Below are 19,090 nucleotides of genomic sequence, written 5' to 3' on the forward strand. Positions count from 1 at the left end.
TTCCGCACGGTCAGCCCCCGGATCCCTTTCGCCTGAGCCGCCACCGTTGCCTTCCGCACAGTCTGCCCCCGGATCCCTTTCGCCTGAGTCGCCGCCGTTGCCTTCCGCATGGTCGGCCCCTGGAACCCTTTCGCCTGAGTCGCCACCGTTGCCTTCCGCACGGCCGGCCTCCACACCAGCTCTGTCACCTGTGCGACCCACCTGGTCGGCCCCCCGAACTGTTTCTCTGTTGTTGCCGTCTTCACAGCCGGCCCCCTGAACTGACCTGTGTTTGGGCTGCTTTCTTGGGCTCTGGTGTTTCCTGTGCTTTTGTTTTCTGTTCAGAGCCCTCCGTCCTGGGCCCCCGCTGCCCGCCCTGGTCAGGTTGTTTTTTTGTTTTTCCTGTTGGGCTGTCTGGGGCCAGCCCTTGAGGGGGGGGTACTGTCATGGTCCTGGGTCAGTGACCCAGTGTTTTGAGTTTCTTGTGCCTCTGAGTTTTTTTGTATCATGTACTTCTGGATGTTAGAGGAAAACTAATACTGCTCATGAATAAGACTAAAGACAGGAAGGTGTCCTTTAAAACTAAACACGTTAATAGAACCTCCCTATTTATATCATAGGTATATAGCATGTGTATTTCAGTAATAACCAGTGTTGGGACTCACGCGTTATTAAGTAACGCGTTACAGTAACTACGTTATTATTGTGGTAACGAGCACGGTAACTAGTTATTATGCCAAAACCAGGACGCGTTAGTCGTTACTGGGATTTAAATAGGCTCGTTACTCGTTACTTCGTGTGGTGGCTATCGCGGAGCTTCCACAGATTCAATAACATTAGCAAGTGGTGGAAGCCAGCAGGTGGATGAAGGAAAAGGGAGGCAAGAGGAGAGACCCGAAGCGGCCGCCGGTCCGAGTATCAGGTGAACTGAACTTCAGGTAAGAAGTTATGACCAGCAGTCTATCTGAGTCAGATATAAACCAAGTTTAGGTGGAGTTTATTTTCATTGTGCTGACTTTTTCGTACCGGGTACTAGCTAGCATGACGGAGTTTCTATACAGCTGGGTGGGTGCTATGTTACTGATGTTGAACTTTATTTTGTTCATAAGGTTAATTATTAGAGTTGCCAACCGTCCCATAAAAAACAGAATTGTCTCGTATTCAGAGAAAATATTACGCGTTTCTTATTGAGGTGAAAAGGAACAGTTTGTCCCGGACTTCAGCTATAATGAAAAAGACGCAAAGCTGGATTTATTCTGTGTTTGCTGCACAGCTGCATCATCTTCTCTCATTCTCTCCCCCTCCCTCTCCTGTTTCTACTTCAATCACAAAACTGATCAGTGACCAGCTGATCGGCTTTTCTCTCTTGTTTATTTATCGCCCACTTTGCACCAGAAAGAGGAAACCAGCGGATGTCGCGCTAAACAACAGTAGCACGTTTAAGCTTGATCAGCTGTTGTTAGAATTTATTTATTCAAAGGAACTTGCAAAGAAAAGCGTCTGGACTTCTTTAAGTTACTTGAAGACGTTTCACCTCTCATCTGAGAAGCTTCTTCAGTTCTCAGGTCAAATGGTGGAGAGTCCCAGATATAAACCTAGTGGGAGTATCCCCCCACAGAGGGACAAAAGGACCCCCTGATGATCCTCTAATCGCCTGAGTCAAGGTGTGAAACTGGGTGTGGGTCCCAATCAGCCAGAGTTTTGGGTGAGCTCATTGTGGAACCTGGCCCCGAATTCCTGAGGTCAGATGGCCCAGGATGTGAGTGGGCGTTAAGGCGTCTGGGAAGGGAACTCAAAACTGGATTATAGATGGCAGAGAGTTGGTGTCGTAAACCACCGCCTCTGTTCAAAGATGGTCGCTCACAGTGGACATAGATGCTTCTTTCACTCCTCTTTCAAACCATCTGTCCTCTCTGTCCAAAATGTGAACATTGGCATCCTCAAAAGAGTGACCTTTGACCTTTAGATGCAGATGGACAGCTGAGTCTTGTCCTGTGGAGGTGGCTCTTCTATGTTGTGCCATGCGCTTGTGAAGTGGCTGTTTGGTCTCTCCGATGTAGAGGTCTGGGCATTCCTCGCTGCTGTACAGCAAAGACCACATTGTTAAGTCTGTGTTTTGGAGTTTTGTCTTTCGGGTGAACCAGTTTTTGTCTGAGTGTGTTGCTGGGTCTGAAATGCACCGGGATGTCATGCTTGGAGAAAACCCTCCTGAGTTTTTCTGATACACCAGCAACATAGGGGATGACAATGTTGTTGCATCTGTCCTTCTTATCCTCCCTCGCTGGTGTCTGATCAGACACCAGCGAGGGAGCCACCGCCATCTTTGAACAGAGGCAGTGGTTTACGACACCAACTCTCTGCCATCTATAATCCAGTTTTGAGTTCCCTCCCCAGACGCCTTAACGCCCACTCACATCCTCGGCCATCTGACCTCAGGAAATCACATGATAAGGTGGGGCCAGGTTCCACAATGAACTCACCCGAAACTCTGGCTGATTGGGACCCACACCCAGTTTCACACCTTGACTCAGGCGATTAGAGGATCATCAGGGGGTCCTTTTGTCCCTCTGTGGGGGGAAACTCCCACTGGGTTTAAATCTGGGACTCTCCACCATTTGACCTTAGAACTGAAGAAGCTTCTCGAATGAGAGGTGAAACGTCTTCAAGCAGCTTAAAGAAGTCCAGACGCTTTTCTTTGCAAGCTCCTTTGACTACGATGACCTGGATGACTGAGAACCTTCACAGACAATTTATTTAATATTAATTTCTAGTATCAGCTGATGTTTGCTGGAGCCACAGCTGTAAAGCTGCTGGTCATGATGTCGGTTTGGATATGTGGTGAGAGGGAAACATGCAGATGAAACCAGGAGATGTCCTTACTGGATCATCAGAGCTGAACAGGTGATGGAGAAACAGGTTTACCTTTTAGGTGACATGAATGAGTTGAAGTTATGAACTGTTTCTGAGAGACAAATAACACCAGGATCCTTTTCTAAGTAGCTGGCAGCTGGTAACTGTGCAGGGGCGGGTCTAGCAAAGTGTTGCCAGGGGGGCAGGTAGGGCATTAACAGGGAAAGGGGGGCACAAGGAAATACTTTTCTTTCTTATTCTCATTTAAAATATCTTTCTTTTAAAAAAATAATTATCGGAGTCTTACAACAAACAATTGATAGATTGATGCATATATACCATCAGAACAGTGTACATCACTGTCACAACAGCGTTTGTTTTCATTCAAAGCCTTTATGATTTTTCCTATAATGGCGGCCGGTCTCTAGTCAAAACGCCCGGGACGATTTTTTTGTCCCAGTCCAGCCCTGTATGCAGCTCATCTGCAGTCTGGTGTTACCTACATCTTCCTACTCAGAAGGCAGAATTTCCAAGTTCTGAGTACAATCAAAGCACCACGACTGCAGTTTTTGTGTTGGATGTAAAAAGCAGGCTAGAATCATGCGGCGGTCAACGACAGTCCAGGCGTGGGATTTCTCTCGTGGAAATGTGCACATTATTTTTTCCTTTCTATTGGTAGGTGGCACAGTGCACTTGTGGCAATAAGCAAGCTAGAAGACTGGCAAAGTTATGGAAGCAACACATTAACAAGAGAATTCTGAGTAAAACCAAAGTTACTTTCCCTAGTAACTAGTTACTAATTAGTTGTTACTAATTTAAAGTAACTTACCCAGCACTGGTAATAACCTACTTATTTCAGTGTAGTGGTGAACAGTCACACAGCTCACGTGGGCGTTATATGTGATACTCCTTAAATATAATTTATCCAAGTTAACTTCAGTTAACCATTCAGACAGTCAGACAGTTCTTTTGCAATGAAAAACATAAACACCCATGCTCCCGGTAGGTTTCCGCTGTGCCAGCTTTTTACATTACAGCTGCTTATGCAGTAGCCATGGTAACCACGGACTCTGAGCGGCTGGATCGACGCAGGTCAGACAACAACTTTACATATATGGTCTTAAGACAGGACACAGCCACTGTACGTGCTGGCCTCATATCAAATGTGAACGCAGACTGAGTCTATGTTTGACGTTTGTTTATATCTAATCTTCCTCTCAAACATTTAAACAGCAGCGAGTCTGCAGCTGAGGGAACACAAACTCAAACTGTCTGAACAGGTTTGCTCGTTTCTTGCGTGTATTCATTTGGTAATTTATTAAATGTATAACTGTTATTCTAATCTGCTGCTGAGTCTCTTACGCTGATGAAAATGCAGAAAACACAGATCACACCTGTTCAACCAATCACATTCATTCCACTCTGCGACAAACTGACGGTTCATCTCTGTTACAGTGTTGCGTTAGACTGCTATATTTTTGTGTTCTTTATGCTGTAGATTTTTACGTCTCTGGAATAGTTGGCAGTAATGAGGATGATTTTCTGTCAAATTATATAGATATGAGCCGTGACATATTCGTAGATGACAGTTAGATAAGTCAGCTGGGAAACTGTGTTAACTCATAGAGCTGAAGATATCGTGGACATGCTGACCTCGCTCTGTGGTGTACAGGGCCGTTTACCCCCATGATTAATATTCACAATAAAAATATTAGCCGAACATCATGAAGTCTGTATGTGTTTCATAACTGCGGTCAAGTGAGCCCTCACTTACGAAGTCACAGTCAAGCTAGCCGCACCGCCAGCCGCACCGAAAATGTGGTTGCACTACTCTTATGCATATCACGGTATGGGTGAAGCCCGGTTTAGAAACGAAGTCTTTTGTGTCCTGGCACTATTTTACTTCACAATCCACTCCCAGTTTTATTGTATCTCCACTTTTCCCCCTGTGATTCACAGCCCAAATTACTGTATGCTTCAGAGAAAATTAACAATAAAATTTACACAATTTACTGTACTGTACTCTATATATTCTCATCTTTGACCTCAGATTACAGGAAAACTGTAAGAGGTGACGCAGATATCTCACTGGATTCTGACTCTGGGTGACCCCCACTCTTCACCCTGTCATCCACAGCAAAAATTACTGTACGGTTTTTGAGAAAATTGATAGTAAAATCTTCCCATTTTGCTTTACTGTACTCTACATATTGACATCTTTGACCTCAGATTACAGGAAAACTGTAAGAGGTGACGCAGATATCTCACTGGATTCTGACTCTGGGTGACCCCCACTCTTCACCCTGTGATCCACAGCCAAAATTGGGTGCATGAAAGATGTTTCTTTCGCCCTCAACGTCCAGTGTTGCATTGTCAACAATTGCCTGGAAATGGGTCTTCAAGGGGGCATTCTGAACATCAGTCTGTAAAACAGATATATATCTGTATTCAGCAAGTTATCAAACCAAAGAAAAATTAATTATGTAAAATGTTATTGTGGTTTAAAATATATATTTTTAAAATAATGTGAATTCATTAATTCATTTGCAACAGACACAAGTAAAAAAGTTATTAATATGGTTACTTAAAAAATAAATCTTAGCTAACCTTGTAATCTTCAGCAATCACAGTCTTTTCATCCAAATCCAGGGTCCCCCGTTTTTGCATAAGGATTTTCAAGTTGTTGTAGTGTTTTGTTACGTTCCTTCCACTACAAGGACTGCAAAACACTATTGCTGCACTATGGACAACATCATCCATGTCTGTTAAGTTATCACAGCATGCAAGGAGCCCAAACACATGCATTCCAAGCCTGTAGTTCTCTGGAACGCTGGGAAAATGAATGAATGAAATCACTGTTAGTAGGACCTTTACGTTACAAATCTTGTATTCTTTTTTAATTATTGATATAAATGTTATTTTACAAAGGTCCTTGGCATTTTTCATGACATGGCTCAAACATCGATGAAGAATGGGAATGTTGAATTGCTGGCCACTCAGTAAGACATAGTACTTATGCAGCAGATCCTCTAGACTTGTTCTGCAGAATGTCATGGAAATGGATCGGAGGAGTACCAGGGATCCATCACACATGAACATGACAGGCCTGTTGTAGGCCCGATTACCAAATGCTCTTACCAGATCAGTCTGAAAGGCCTGCAAGAAGTATCACAGGTCTCTAGGCCAGTGGAGATGGCCTAGATTCAGAATCCAGTGAAAATATCTCCTTACAGTTTTCCTGTAATCTGAGGTCAAAGATGAGAATATGTAGAGTACAGTAGAGTAAATTGTGCAAAGTTTACTATCAATTTTCAGGAAAACCGTACAGTAATTTTTGCTGTGGATAACAGGGTGAAGAGTGGGGGTCACCCAGAGTCAGAATCCAGTGAAATATCTGCGTCACCTCTTACAGTTTTCCTGTAATCTGAGGTCAAAGATGTCAATATGTAGAGTACAGTACAATAAATTGTGTGAAGTTTACGATCAATTTTCTGGAAAACCGTACAGTAATTTTTGCTGCGGATGACAGGCTGAAGAGTGGGGGTCACCCAGAGTCAGAATCCAGTGAGATATCTGCGTCACCTCTTACAGTTTTCCTGTAATCTGAGGTCAAAGATGTCAATATGTAGAGTACAGTAAAGCAAAATGGGAAGATTTTACTTTCAATTTTCTCAAAAACCGTACAGTAATTTTTGCTGTGGATCACAGGGTGCAGAGTGGAGATGGCCTAGATTCAGAATCCAGTGAAATATCTGCGTCACCTCTTACAGTTTTCCTGTAATCTGAGGTTAAAGATGAGGACATTAAAAGTACAGTAGAGTAAATTGTGCAAAGTTTACTATCAATTTTCTCAAAAACCGTACAGTAATTTTGGCTGTGGATCACAGGGTGCAGAGTGGGGGTCACCCAGAGTCAGAATCCAGTGAGATATCTGCGTCACCTCTTATAGTTTTCCTGTAATCTGAGGTCAAAGATGAGGACATTAAAAGTACAGTACAGTAAATTGTGTAAATTTTATTGTTAATTTTCTCTGAATCATACAGTAATTTTGGCTGTGGATCACAGGGGGAAAAGTGGAGATGAACCAAAACTGGGAGTGGATTGTGAAGCAAAATAGTGTCAGGACACAAAAGACTGCGTTTCTAAGCCAGTCGGCACCGATACCGTAATATGCGTAATAGTAGTGCAACCACATTTTCGGTGCGGCTGGCGGTGCGGCTAGCTTGACTGTGACTTCGTAAGTGAGGGCTCACTTGACCGCAGTGTTTCATAGTGTTGAACAACCTTTGTACAGTTAAAGCCAGCAGTTACTACAAGACGGAAACACCAACGTTATTTCTTTTATGCGTTTATACGCAGGTCACGTTGATTACTGAACAAAAACCCAAAGATCAGCTGTTAATCGAATATATTTGCTCTCTCTCCTCCTTAAACATGTTTTTAATGTTAGTTATAATTCAGAATTGGCGAGTGAAACACGTAGGACACATAAGAACATCAGGAAATAAAACCCCGATAAATATAATCTCAGTAAAAGAAGTCAGTGTCAGCGGGGGTTATTACAGCTGTGTACCGGGGCCTGAGCTTTGTCGGTGGTAATAACAGCTCGATTGCCTGCGAGGCGAACGGGTGTGGGATAGACCCGTTCGCCTCGCAGGCACTGCTTTGCTGTGAGACTGGGCAGACATCTCCAAAATCATCGAAGCACTTTTGCAAAGAGGCTCTATCTTGACAAACCGACCAGACACATGAAGATTAAACCACTACATTCTCGGCTAAAAAAATATTAAAACGGTAATACACAAACATGGTTTTTCAAAGTTCAGTTCTGTTAGTTTCCACATGCTGGTTGTTGTGTGCTAAAAACAATGGCCACCAGGCCAAAGCAATGGTTTTGACTCGATCAGCGTTAACCCCTGAGTTTGATGGGTGAGGTTGACAGATAAAATTATTTCATGGTGAGACCTGAAGGAGTCAACTGTGCCAAAATGAATTAATTAAATACACCATTAAATAATTATTTAAATGTGGCAATAATTAATAAAATGTGTCATTAATTAATTAAATATGTCCATAATTAATTAAATGTGTCAATAATTAATTAATTACATGTGTCGTAAATATTTATGTAATTAATTATTTCCAATTTTAATTAATTATTGCCACATTTAATTAATTATTTAATGGTGTATTTAATTGATTCATTATGGCAGTCCTGGCGTTCCATAGTATACAGGGTTTAGTTTGTTTTTATTTTTGTCCAAGCCCAGGCTGTATGTAATTATGCTAATCACACACAAATTTTAAAAACAAATGCCTCATTTTGCATAGCTTCCACCTCAAGTCACCAAAGCAGATCTGACAGACCGGGGCATAAACACAGGATGTCTTAGGGTGTCCTCTGGTGTCTGGCACCAGGATCCTTTGGGTGGTTTGCATGGTGGGGACACTTTCTAGTGGAACCCATGGATGCTTAGCAGTTCATACGGTGGGTTGGAGCGCTTTATCCTGTAGAAGATGACATTGCCATAGGAGGTGCAACAATCTTTAGGTGGATATTACTTTACGTCAAATATTAACCCACATGAACCAGTACCCAATGTTTTCCAGCACTAGATAATCAATGTTTATATATCAAAGTATATACTGATATATACTTATATATATTGAAAAAGAAAGATGAGGTTATAAACTGTTTGAGACAGGCCAATATTTTCCTTCGGTACAGTTAAAACAGTGTAAAAGTATAAGCAGAGTGCAGATTAATACCAAAACACATTTTGATATTTCTTTATCGCCTTAAACCAAAATTACATGTCTAACACAGAATTCAACTTTTCTCATACAAACAGTGAAGACTTTGTGGGGGGGATACTACACAAATATAGTAATTGAGAAAACAGCAAGTCTCATTCATTCTTTAAATACATTCATTTTTTTCCTTTCTATACTGAAAGGGAGAGTTTCTCTTTAAATAAAAAAAAATGCATTAAAGTGCCATGTCCCTTCCTCTCCTGTTAGGTTTGTTGCACCTGTTCAGGCAGGGAACCCTTCAACCTTTTTTTAAACACCTGTAGAGTAGGAGCTCCACCCTGCTCTGATGAACCAGGGCTGAAAGGGGAAAGCCTTGCAAACATTAAAGATCGTACTTGCATATTGGGTTAAAGGTTAAATTTACCATGTACAGAACATTTTGTTCCATCACTTTGGTTTCATGCAAATGTTTTTGGCTTCAACCTGGTCCCAGCTGAGCAGACACGTGGTCTTGGGTAAACACCCCAGGCATGTGATTTCATTGTTTACCCAAAATAATGTCCTGGCCTTATATACACACATAGAAGAGCGAATACAATACACCCATGCTGAGATGAGATTTATAAGATGTGATGGATGGATGAGGCCAGGTTACTTACTGAAAGTCAACGCTGCTTCTTGTAGATGCATATTATCAGTGTGTCTCTTATTTTATTTGTTAATTAGTCTGGCCCACTTCCCACAGACACAAGTAAGAGTCGTGGAACACAGGCCAGGTGCCACATTACATAAGCAACACACATACTTCTTGCAACCTGGTTGTCATTATGCAAATTCATAGGGCTTGCGTTTCAGGTGACTTGCCAGCAATGACAGCCTGCCCAGAAATTATTCCTTGACTGCGGTGGAAAATGCCAGTGTTTCTACTATAAAAGTATGTTTTAGCCCCCAAAAATAGCAACAAGACAATTCCCCACAAGCCCGCCAATCTAATTTGGGATGAGGGGTGACTCTTGTTGCCACAAGAGGTCTTTTCATGTAAAATATTTGGCTGTTGCCCAGCAATTTCCCAGTAATCCATGATGATTTTGACCCGAAGGTTGAGGAACTCTAGATTACAGGAAACAACAAATATTTTTATCCCCCAGTGAATTTTTAGCAATTGAAACACAACAAATTCTACACTCTAGAAGTTAGTTTTAATTGGGTATTTCTTTCCTTTCTAAATTTGGGTATACACTGTGCGATCTTTTTCAATTGTGTTATTTAGCTCTTGCTCAAAGTGTATGACTGAATCGCAGGGGTTAAAGTTTGTAGGTCATGATGCATGTTCCCACATTATGCGACCCGATGCTCTGATGCGACCTGAGTGCTCACACCGTGCTTACAAATGTTGGGCAATCGTGGCTCAAGACTTGGGAGTTCGCCTTGTAATCGGAAGGTTGCCGGTTCGAGCCCTGGCTTGGACAGTCTCGGTCGTTGTATCCTTGGGCAACACTTCAGGCAACACTTCACCAGTAGGCAACGGGTGGTGGTCAGAAGGCCTGGTGGCGCCAGTGTTTAGCAGCCTCGCTTCTGTCATGTGGCTACATGTAGCTGCCATCACCAGTGTGTGAATGCGTGCATGACTGGATGTGTAAAGCGCTTTGGGGTCCTTAGGGACCAGTAAAGCGCTATACAAATACAGGCCATTTACCAAAGCTTATATTATATAGCTAATATATATCACAAAATCTGTGTCTCCCTCTCCCTCTCTGTCTTTCACTCACACAGACACACATAACTTTGCTATATTGCTAATGAAAAACATAATTATGCAGCAATGTCCATCCAACTCTTTTCACGGTTGTTGCAGTCGTGAAAATTTTGTGAGACCACATCGAAAAGGCTCGGACGAGCTTGTCAAAGTTCTACAAGTTGTGCCTCCATCGCTTTAGTCCAGATCACATGCTGCACTGCCATGCTACTCCATCTTTTTCGCTTCCATTTCTGTGTTTGCACATGCATGTGTGAGAGGTTGCATTAGGTGCTCATGGCATTGCTTCAACAGTGCGATACCCTCACGAGGGACGACCAGGATTTCAAACAGGTTTGATTGTCTTCTGACCGTGTGACTCGTTTGGATGGGTTGACTGTTCATTTGGAAGGGTCTTGTCTCTTTAAAAAAACTACAAGACTTCAGGAACAATGTCCCCTGGACAGACGGGACTGAAGGGGAGATATGTGGCCAAAATGCACAGCAGCACATTTGAAGAAAACCAAACACAACCTATCAGCAGAAACACCTCATACCAGCTGTCAAGCATGGTGTGGCACCTTGCAGTCATTGGATTGTCCATGAACTCCTCTGTATACTGAAGTATTCAAGAGTCAAATGTGTGACCATCTGTCCAACAGCTAAAGCTTCGCTGAAATTGGGTCATGTAACAGGACAATGATCCCAAGCACAGCAGTAAATCTAAAGCACAATGGCTGAAAAAGAAAAGAATCAAGGAGTTGCAATGATCCAGTCAAAAGTCCAGGTGTCAGCCTGAGGTCCTTAACAGACCTGTGCATAAGCAAATCCACTTACCTGTTTAAAAAATGCTGAAACTATAAGCCGGTGGAATGTAATATTATTTTAAAACAATGTCAAAGGGCTGTAGGCTGCTTCTACAACTGCCGACTGCTGCCAAGTGTTAAGCAGAAGAGGACAAAAAATAAAAAACATCTTGATGAAATAAAATCTTTTCTCGTCTCGTGCATTGCATTTTGTTTTTCACATTTTATTTTGTCACCAAACTGGTAAACTATCTGATGCTCCATTAACAAAAGCAGCCAACTCTTTGTGGGCGCAGACTGTGATTGCACTTTATACTGTGATCTTGAACAATAAATGGGGAAATACAAGTTTCCATTATAGACTTGTGGTTTTTCTATCATTAATGAAGTCATTCAAATGCATAATCCTGTTTGTACCACTGTTTCCTTGTTTTTCTGAGTCAGACTCTGTCCTTAATTGCCTCACTTCTTGTTCTTCAGTATGTCATGCACAACCCTGTAGTTATGGTTATGAATACTCAGACAATGCTATTTGTGCTGCAGCTGAGCTTTGATCTTTGCCCGTAGACCATAATGTAACAGTCGGATTTCAGAATAGAATAGAATAGAATAGAATATTCACTGTGTCACAGTTCACTTATCAATACACATGCAACATACATTTCTTATGATACATTTTGAACTTTAGCAAATCCACAGAAAGTTTAACCAGCACATGGGTTGGGATGCTGAGGGCTGCAGAGGTGTGTGCCTGAGATGGCCAAATTAAGTCTATCCTCTTGTAAAGACATCACACAGAGCTGAGAGTAAAAACAAAAAAAACCTGAAATTGAGTTTCGAGCAGTTTGAAGTCTGACTTTTTTTTAGCTCATGAGGATTTTTTTTATACTTACTTAAGTTTAATATTAGTAAACATGACTGGCTACATGAAACATTTAACAAATCACAATTAAAGAAAATGAAGAAAAATAAAAGGGAATTAATTTCACACAAATTTGTTTTACATTAACCTTCGACATTCAGCTAACTTTTGCCTGCTGTTAGCTCAACATTTTACATTAATTTACACTATGATCCATATCTATGCCCAATTTTATATCACTACTCAACCCAACATGCATGCCTATGGATTGTGGGAGGAAACCCGAGTCCTTTCACAGGAAGAACATACATACTCCAACACAGGAAGGCCCCATCTGGCTGGCAGATTCAATCCTATAATGCCCTTGCTGTGAACCAACATCACCTCTAACCACCACCCCTTCACATTTACCATACAGACATAAGAGTGGTATTAATCTTCTTATCCAAGTCCTGCCAAGCCAACAAATACGTGTATTTCTCCCAGATGTCCTTTCAGGGGTTTAACTAGACAAGCAGGCATGGAAGGTATATTGTAAACAATTAAATCTTCAGACGAAGATGAGAGAGAAAATTCTTGTACCACAGGTGGCACGAGGGTAGCAGCAGCATCAAAGAGACAATGCTTCAAACACCATCCGTGCTTCCAGTATATGCAGTGTACTTGCACTTTCCAGTTTGCTCATTCCAGCATGAGCTGGAATTTAGAGGATGGGAGTTTAACTCCAGCCTGGTCAAGGTTTTCCACTTGACCAGGCTTCCAGACAGCAGCAAACAAGTTTTTCGGAGAGGATCTTGGCCAATGCACAGCTACTAACTTGCTTTGATTTCAGCATAACAATCTACTGCCAAACAACATTATGTCTGGAATGTGCTGATGATTCTGCCAGCTCTCACTCACCCATTTCCTCTCCTTCATTTCTTTTAACACTCCCCCCTTTCCCACATACCCCTCCATTCCCATCCTCTTTCTCCATACTCTTCTCCCATTTGCATTACATCCATTATCCTTGTCTCACAACTTCCTTCCTCCCTTTCTCTTAAACTCTATTTTCTGCCTCCCCTCTCCTCTTCAAACTATCTCTTCCTTCCACATTTCTTTTTGGAGTCTTCCCTCCACCCTTTTCTCTTTCTCACTTTGCTAAAGGAAAAAAAAAAACTGTGCATGTTGTTATGTCCGACCAAGAAATTCAAATTCCTCTAGCATACCAGCACAGCTTAACATTCTCATGGGTTTGGATTGCTCCACTTCCTCTTGTCTTCCTTCCCCAGCCCCTCTCCCTCTCCTTGGTGTTCTCTGTAGTTCCATTCCTTTTTACTTGCTTGCTCTATTCCTCTAATTAATATAAAGAAATGGGCTTAATGAGTGCCTCCAGTGCATTCACAATTGGTAGATTGTTTTTTCCTAGCTAAATGATGAAAAAAGGGACATCCTTATAATTGACCGAATTCAGACATTTGACATCCCACTGTCTTTTATTGTGTCTTTATAAAAATGTCATACCCTCTTTATATTTCTCCAGTACTCTGTATTTTCTCTTGAGTTCTGTTTCTACAGTAACTGACCCAAAAAAGCAGAGATACTCTTTTGTGTTTTTTGTTTAGAGAAGAAGTGTACATGTGATGTATGTGTCCAAAGTAAGCTGTTATATTTAAATGCACGTGTGATACCCTAAATGTGAGAAGTTGTTTCTGGTGTGCATGCAATGATGGTGTACTTCATGTATTTACAAAGAAAATGTGTTGCACTCTGCCCGGTTACAGTAGAAGGCTTACAGCCACTATTTACAGGAGGACAACAGGATTATATTTACAAAAGTCTGCTGTTTCTCTTACTATTCTTGCTGTCTGAGTGTCTCTCAGCCTACTGTTTGCTCCTGCTGCAGCTTGCCTACTGGGACAACACACTTACATAACCAATCCTTCTCTGTAATCCCAGCCTGTGCAGCAGCTCCTCCCACCCCCACCTCACATTACTATTTAACTCCCCCTCCTACCCCTCATCCCTCCTGATGGTAGATGGCTGCGTGTGTGTGTGTGTGTGGGGGGGGCGTGGTGATGGCTTCCCTTATGTCCAGATTGCTATGAAAGAAACAACACGACCTCTAAATCTTAATCCCAGCCAGTTACATGTGTCCAGCATCAAGATTGACCTCAATCCTCGCTATACCTGTCCAAAGTCTCTTTTTAAAACCCTTTGTTATTTTTTTTTCCATTAAAACTGCTGATTTAAATGTCCAATTTCTAAGGATTATCTGTGGGACTTGTTGGTTTAAGCATATGTGCAGTTTCCTTCACTTACATTATAGCGGAGAGGCAAGAGATCAAATCCAGTACAGATACAAGATGCAGGCGAATAGTATAATGAAGTGAAACTAAGATGAGAACCTGCTAGACGAGCCTTGATTTTAAGGAGATAATACAAGTGTGAGCATGCGTTAATATTCTTTTTAACGGTGAGAATATTTTCATTTTGTGAAACAGCTTTAAAAGATATGAAGTAAATTGTGTGGGATGCAATCATATATGCGTATATTTATTTTCGCATTATTGTTATTATTATAAAATTGAACCATTTCGAGCAACCTGCAATTCGTGCAAGGCGCGCTCCCGTGGCAAACTTAACTGTGCGCGCTCTGAGCGGCTGGTACTTAACGCCTGCCGTCTCGTCTCTGTTCCAGGAGCTGAGCCAATGTGTACATCGAGCAAACGACGACAGAGAGGGATCCTGTGTCTGTCCCGGTGCCACACATTCACCTGTTTCTCCGTGGTGAACTGAAGGATAATTCTTTCGAGGTAAGCGGGTGTGCCGCAGACAGTGAAACAGAAGATTTTAGAGTGGAGTGTGTGTCGGTGAAAACAACAGCCCCGTTGACTAGCAGAGCAGACGCTAGCTTCCTTCGTTAGCGCAGTGCTAATAATGCTGGCGGTTAGCTAGCCTACTGTCCGGCTTGTTTGCTGATCTTTTAAACGCCTCTTGCCTGCAGTGGTTAACGGGTTGACACGCGTAGGGACTAAACGTTGTTGTTAACGTTTACTAACTGGTGTGAGTGGGGGGAAATGGAAGGGTACCGTTTCTTAGCATGTTCACACACCAGCTAAGCTAACAAACTCACCGACTCAGCTAGCTAGTAAGCTGTGGGATACTGCTTTACGGCAAGACGAGGCCTTGTGTGCCTGCAGTGGAAACTGTTTGCTAGGATACGCCGTTGTCTGCCTTGAAAAGACAAGGCCATTTTGCTTTCAAAGTAGGTTAGACCAGGTCAACAGAAATTCGTCGTGGCATTGTTTTGTGTAGCACTGTTGCTGGCATAACGGCTGTAGAGGAAGTGATGACTAATGTTTACTCCAAGTAAATGTTACAGTCGGAGTCGGCGTGTTTGACTTGTCTATTATAAGACTAATGTCAGCTCCTGGTCGTTATTGCTTATTAAAGGGTTCTAATCGCCGTTGTTACATGTTCACTGCAGTTTGCATTGCATGAGCAGTAGTTGAGCGATCACGTAGTCGTTTACGTGGACACCTGTAGATGAGTTATGAATTAGGGCTGTGGACAGATGCACAGTGGTATCACAATATGATCTTTCGCTGAAGTTGGCTTAAAAAAGCAACCTCCATATTGATCACAGTTGTTGCCCTACTTTACAAAACCTCTGCTCAGGCTGGATGGAGCCGAGGTCAATCAAATAATAAAGCCATACCACTGTTTATGTAGCACTTTGCATACAGACGTGCAGCCCATAGCTCCTCACAGAGTAAGACCAAATAAAACGTAAATAAATGTACAAATTAAATGAACCTAGACAAAGGGATGCACTAGTTGTAAAACTCTGGGATTGTATTACAAAAAACCCCCAATGTGACTGTTTAATTCTTTCAGCTTTTGACAAATTAAATACTCTCTAAACAGGCCTCCAACCTCCGCAGTGCTGGACTTATGTGTCATGCTTGAAACAGTATTTGAGATTTTACAGTAAGATTACACGGCAGATGTCGGTCTGGTCAGGTGTAGCGTCTCATTATCTTGAGATGCAAATTATTGGAAGTACATGATCTGCCCTACAGTTGGAAAAATATGGTCTTTTCAGCATGTTATAAACGTGAGAGATGCAGGGTATTGATTGGGAGGTGGGAGTCTGTTCCACTGGAATTTGGAATTGCAATACAGGTTTTAATAATTACAACTTGTATTTAAATATCTTCTGTCAGGATGTGGTTGATTTCAGTTCACTATAATTAATCTCCCCTCTCCTTGAAAACCAGTTATTGGGCTGCACTTAGATGCTAGATAAAAGTTCTGCATTGTACCTTAAAAACACTCTTTTACACACTGAAATTTTGCTTATTTTGCTGCAGACCACAAAATCAGAGTAAACCTCTTTCTTTCAGAGACCTTACACACCCATGTGTATGCACTCAGCTGTTTTAACTGGTTGATAAAGTTTGTCCAGTTATAACGTGTCTTTAGTCCATCTAACTGCATTTGGCAGGGAAAAGAAACACAGCATGTACACGTGTATGTATGGTCCTTCTTGGTTTCTGCTGACTGCCACAGTTAAGTGTTGGTTGTCTGTAATGCAGCAGTAGAGATGAACTTGTTTTGACCCAAGGGTTTTCCATAGCTTTCAGAGAGGCTTAGTCACTTGGTAATGTAGCCCACAGGGTGGTTTTCATATGTGGATGAAAGCTGACAGATGCCAAGATCAAAGGATTTATGTCATTGATAGGAAAGATTCATCCTTGTGAAATCCCAAAGCTCATTAAAATGCAAGAAAATAAAAGCTTGCTTTTTCATCTTTCATTTTACAGACTGTATTTAAGAGGTTCCATCTGGAATGGGTTTGTTTATTCTGACCAACGTAAAATGTTGTTAAATATTTCTTTTATCAAATCTCTAATGCAGTATTTGCTCTCAGTGGAATAGCACTTGGAGTTAAAGGCAGGAAATGTCTGAACCATTTGACCACTATGCAGCAACCAGCCATTGTTAAAACGGTGACAGAAGTGGATGTCCGGCCAATCCCTCCCGCCTCGCATGCACACACGCTTGTTGAGGAAAAGGACTACAAACTCTATGGGATTATTTTTTCGATGACCAAGGAAACAACCTGCAGCCTATTGTCTTAGCTTACCCAGCGAGGGTTCTGCTTGTTGGCTCAGAAATGTCTCAGATGCTGGTGCTTTGTTTTGTTGTACTCATCTTAGACACGGCAGTGCCAGGTTTCCACCACAATATGTTGGGTAATCAAACATGAAGATGATTGTCGTTGTGTGCAACCCTCAGCTTCAGCTCAACATAAATGATTACCTTTTTAATTCTGCCACTTGTCTTTTGTATTTGACTTCTGAACTGAGGATAACGTGACCACGTATGTGTGCTCATGGGCAATGTTGTACGGGCACATCCTGCTTGTTCTGATGGTTAAACCTGTCTTCACTGCGAATTCTAGTTTCCCACAGACTTTCCTCGGGTAACACTCCCAGGTATGTTTGCCAGCACGTTCCTGCACTCAGTATACTTGAAAGTAGGGCTGCACGATTAATCGTTAGAAAATCGCGATCTTGATTCATACTTATGTGCGATCTCATTTCCAACTGACAACGATTTAAAAAAAAAAAAGAAAAGAAAAAAAAAAAAGACGACGATTGTACCGCATTTTGATCCGGGACGTAATCTGCATGAAAACAAGCGCTCACTCTTCCTGCTCAACAAATGACAAGGGCGGAGCCTTATACCACGTGATACAGAAGCTGGCTGCTAAAATTAGCAGGAAAAAACAACGGAGAGCACGTCAGGGATGACGAGAAAGTGACAGGAGAAAATCCGTCCCGGTCAACCACCCAAACATCAATAACGGGAACCTTATACAGCGCTTCCCTATACCCGTCAAACTCCCGCAGGCACAAAGAAATTACGGAGGCTATTACTTGTCACCTGACTCCCATCAACACTGTGCAAAACGAGGGATTTAGGAAAACGATCAACACCCTAGACAAACGCTACACAGTGCCGCAACTATTTTTCTATTGTTGCACTACCTGCTCTATACACGCAGTGTCGAGCAACGGTGGAGACAGAATTTCAAGCAGTACAACATTTTGCGGCAACGACAAAATAAGTGCTATAAATATTTATACTGGAAAAGAAAATCGTGAGAGAATCGTGATTCTCATTTTATGCAAAATTGTGCAGCCCTACTTGAAAAGTCAATTGCTGCTGATTGCCTTACCTCAGTACTTTTACTTGCAGTGTTTCCCAAATGACATAAGTGTGTGCAGACCTCATTTTGCTTTCATGCTGTTGTCAGCTGTGTTATGTTATGATGCTTCCTGTGCTTGGGAAGACTGACCCTGGTTCCCCATGGTGTCGTCTTTTTGAGAAACACTGGTTTGTTTCATCACTGTGCTTGAACCTCAAACGGTGGTGTGCATTTGATGTGCCTCTTCTCTTTCCAGCAGTAGACCCTTTTTGCTGTTAGTTCTTGGCCAGTTGGTTTAATTAGCATCACATTCCACCCTTTTTCTTGAAAGCTTAGCTGACTCATCTTGTATTTGAAATTCAAAATTCATTTGGTCCATCTGAGCTGCCTGTCTACTTCTGTTGCTGCTCCTGCTGTCACCTGACTACCTGTGTGCTTGTGCATGCATGCGTGGCGTCATATGACATAGGGCTGGGCGATATCGCCTAAAATTCATATCCCGATATAATTTGAAGCATTTGAAGCTAACAATATATATCACGATATATTCTTTTCTTCTGTATAACGTATTTTCCACACTTAAAATCCTTTAATTTTCTCAAAAATCAAGAGTGTGCCTTATGTATGAATTCTGGTTGTGCTTACTGACCTCGAATCGATTTTGGCAAAAATCTGTTAAAAATGTTTTAGTACAACTTTGGTAAGCCGCACTGCTTGATGGATTATCAGAGCATTACAGCTGTAGTGAGGAGCTTCAGAGTAATCTGGGTCCAAAACTCCGTCCACTTCAGGTTCCAAAGTCAAACGAATACTAAGAGTTAAAAACTGTCTAAATTCTTTCATCTTTAATTAAATCATCATTCTTGCTGCTTTATCGGGTGTAACAATTAAATTTTGCATCCATG

General features: G+C 41.9%; 1 protein-coding gene across 1 annotated transcript in view; it reads left to right on the top strand.

Moving 5' to 3' along the window:
• Positions 1-14,625: 14,625 nt before the first annotated feature.
• The window catches only part of siah1 (siah E3 ubiquitin protein ligase 1), a 29,532-nt gene continuing 25,067 nt past the window's right edge, over positions 14,626-19,090 (top strand). The window contains exon 1 of the mRNA XM_006795814.2: positions 14,626-14,781. The gene's annotated coding sequence lies outside the window, so the exon portion shown is untranslated. The remainder of the gene's footprint in view (positions 14,782-19,090) is intronic.

Source organism: Neolamprologus brichardi, chromosome 7 (assembly GCF_056152115.1).
Source record: "Neolamprologus brichardi isolate AB-2024 chromosome 7, ASM5615211v1, whole genome shotgun sequence".
In the NCBI taxonomy this organism is placed as follows: domain Eukaryota; kingdom Metazoa; phylum Chordata; class Actinopteri; order Cichliformes; family Cichlidae; genus Neolamprologus; species Neolamprologus brichardi.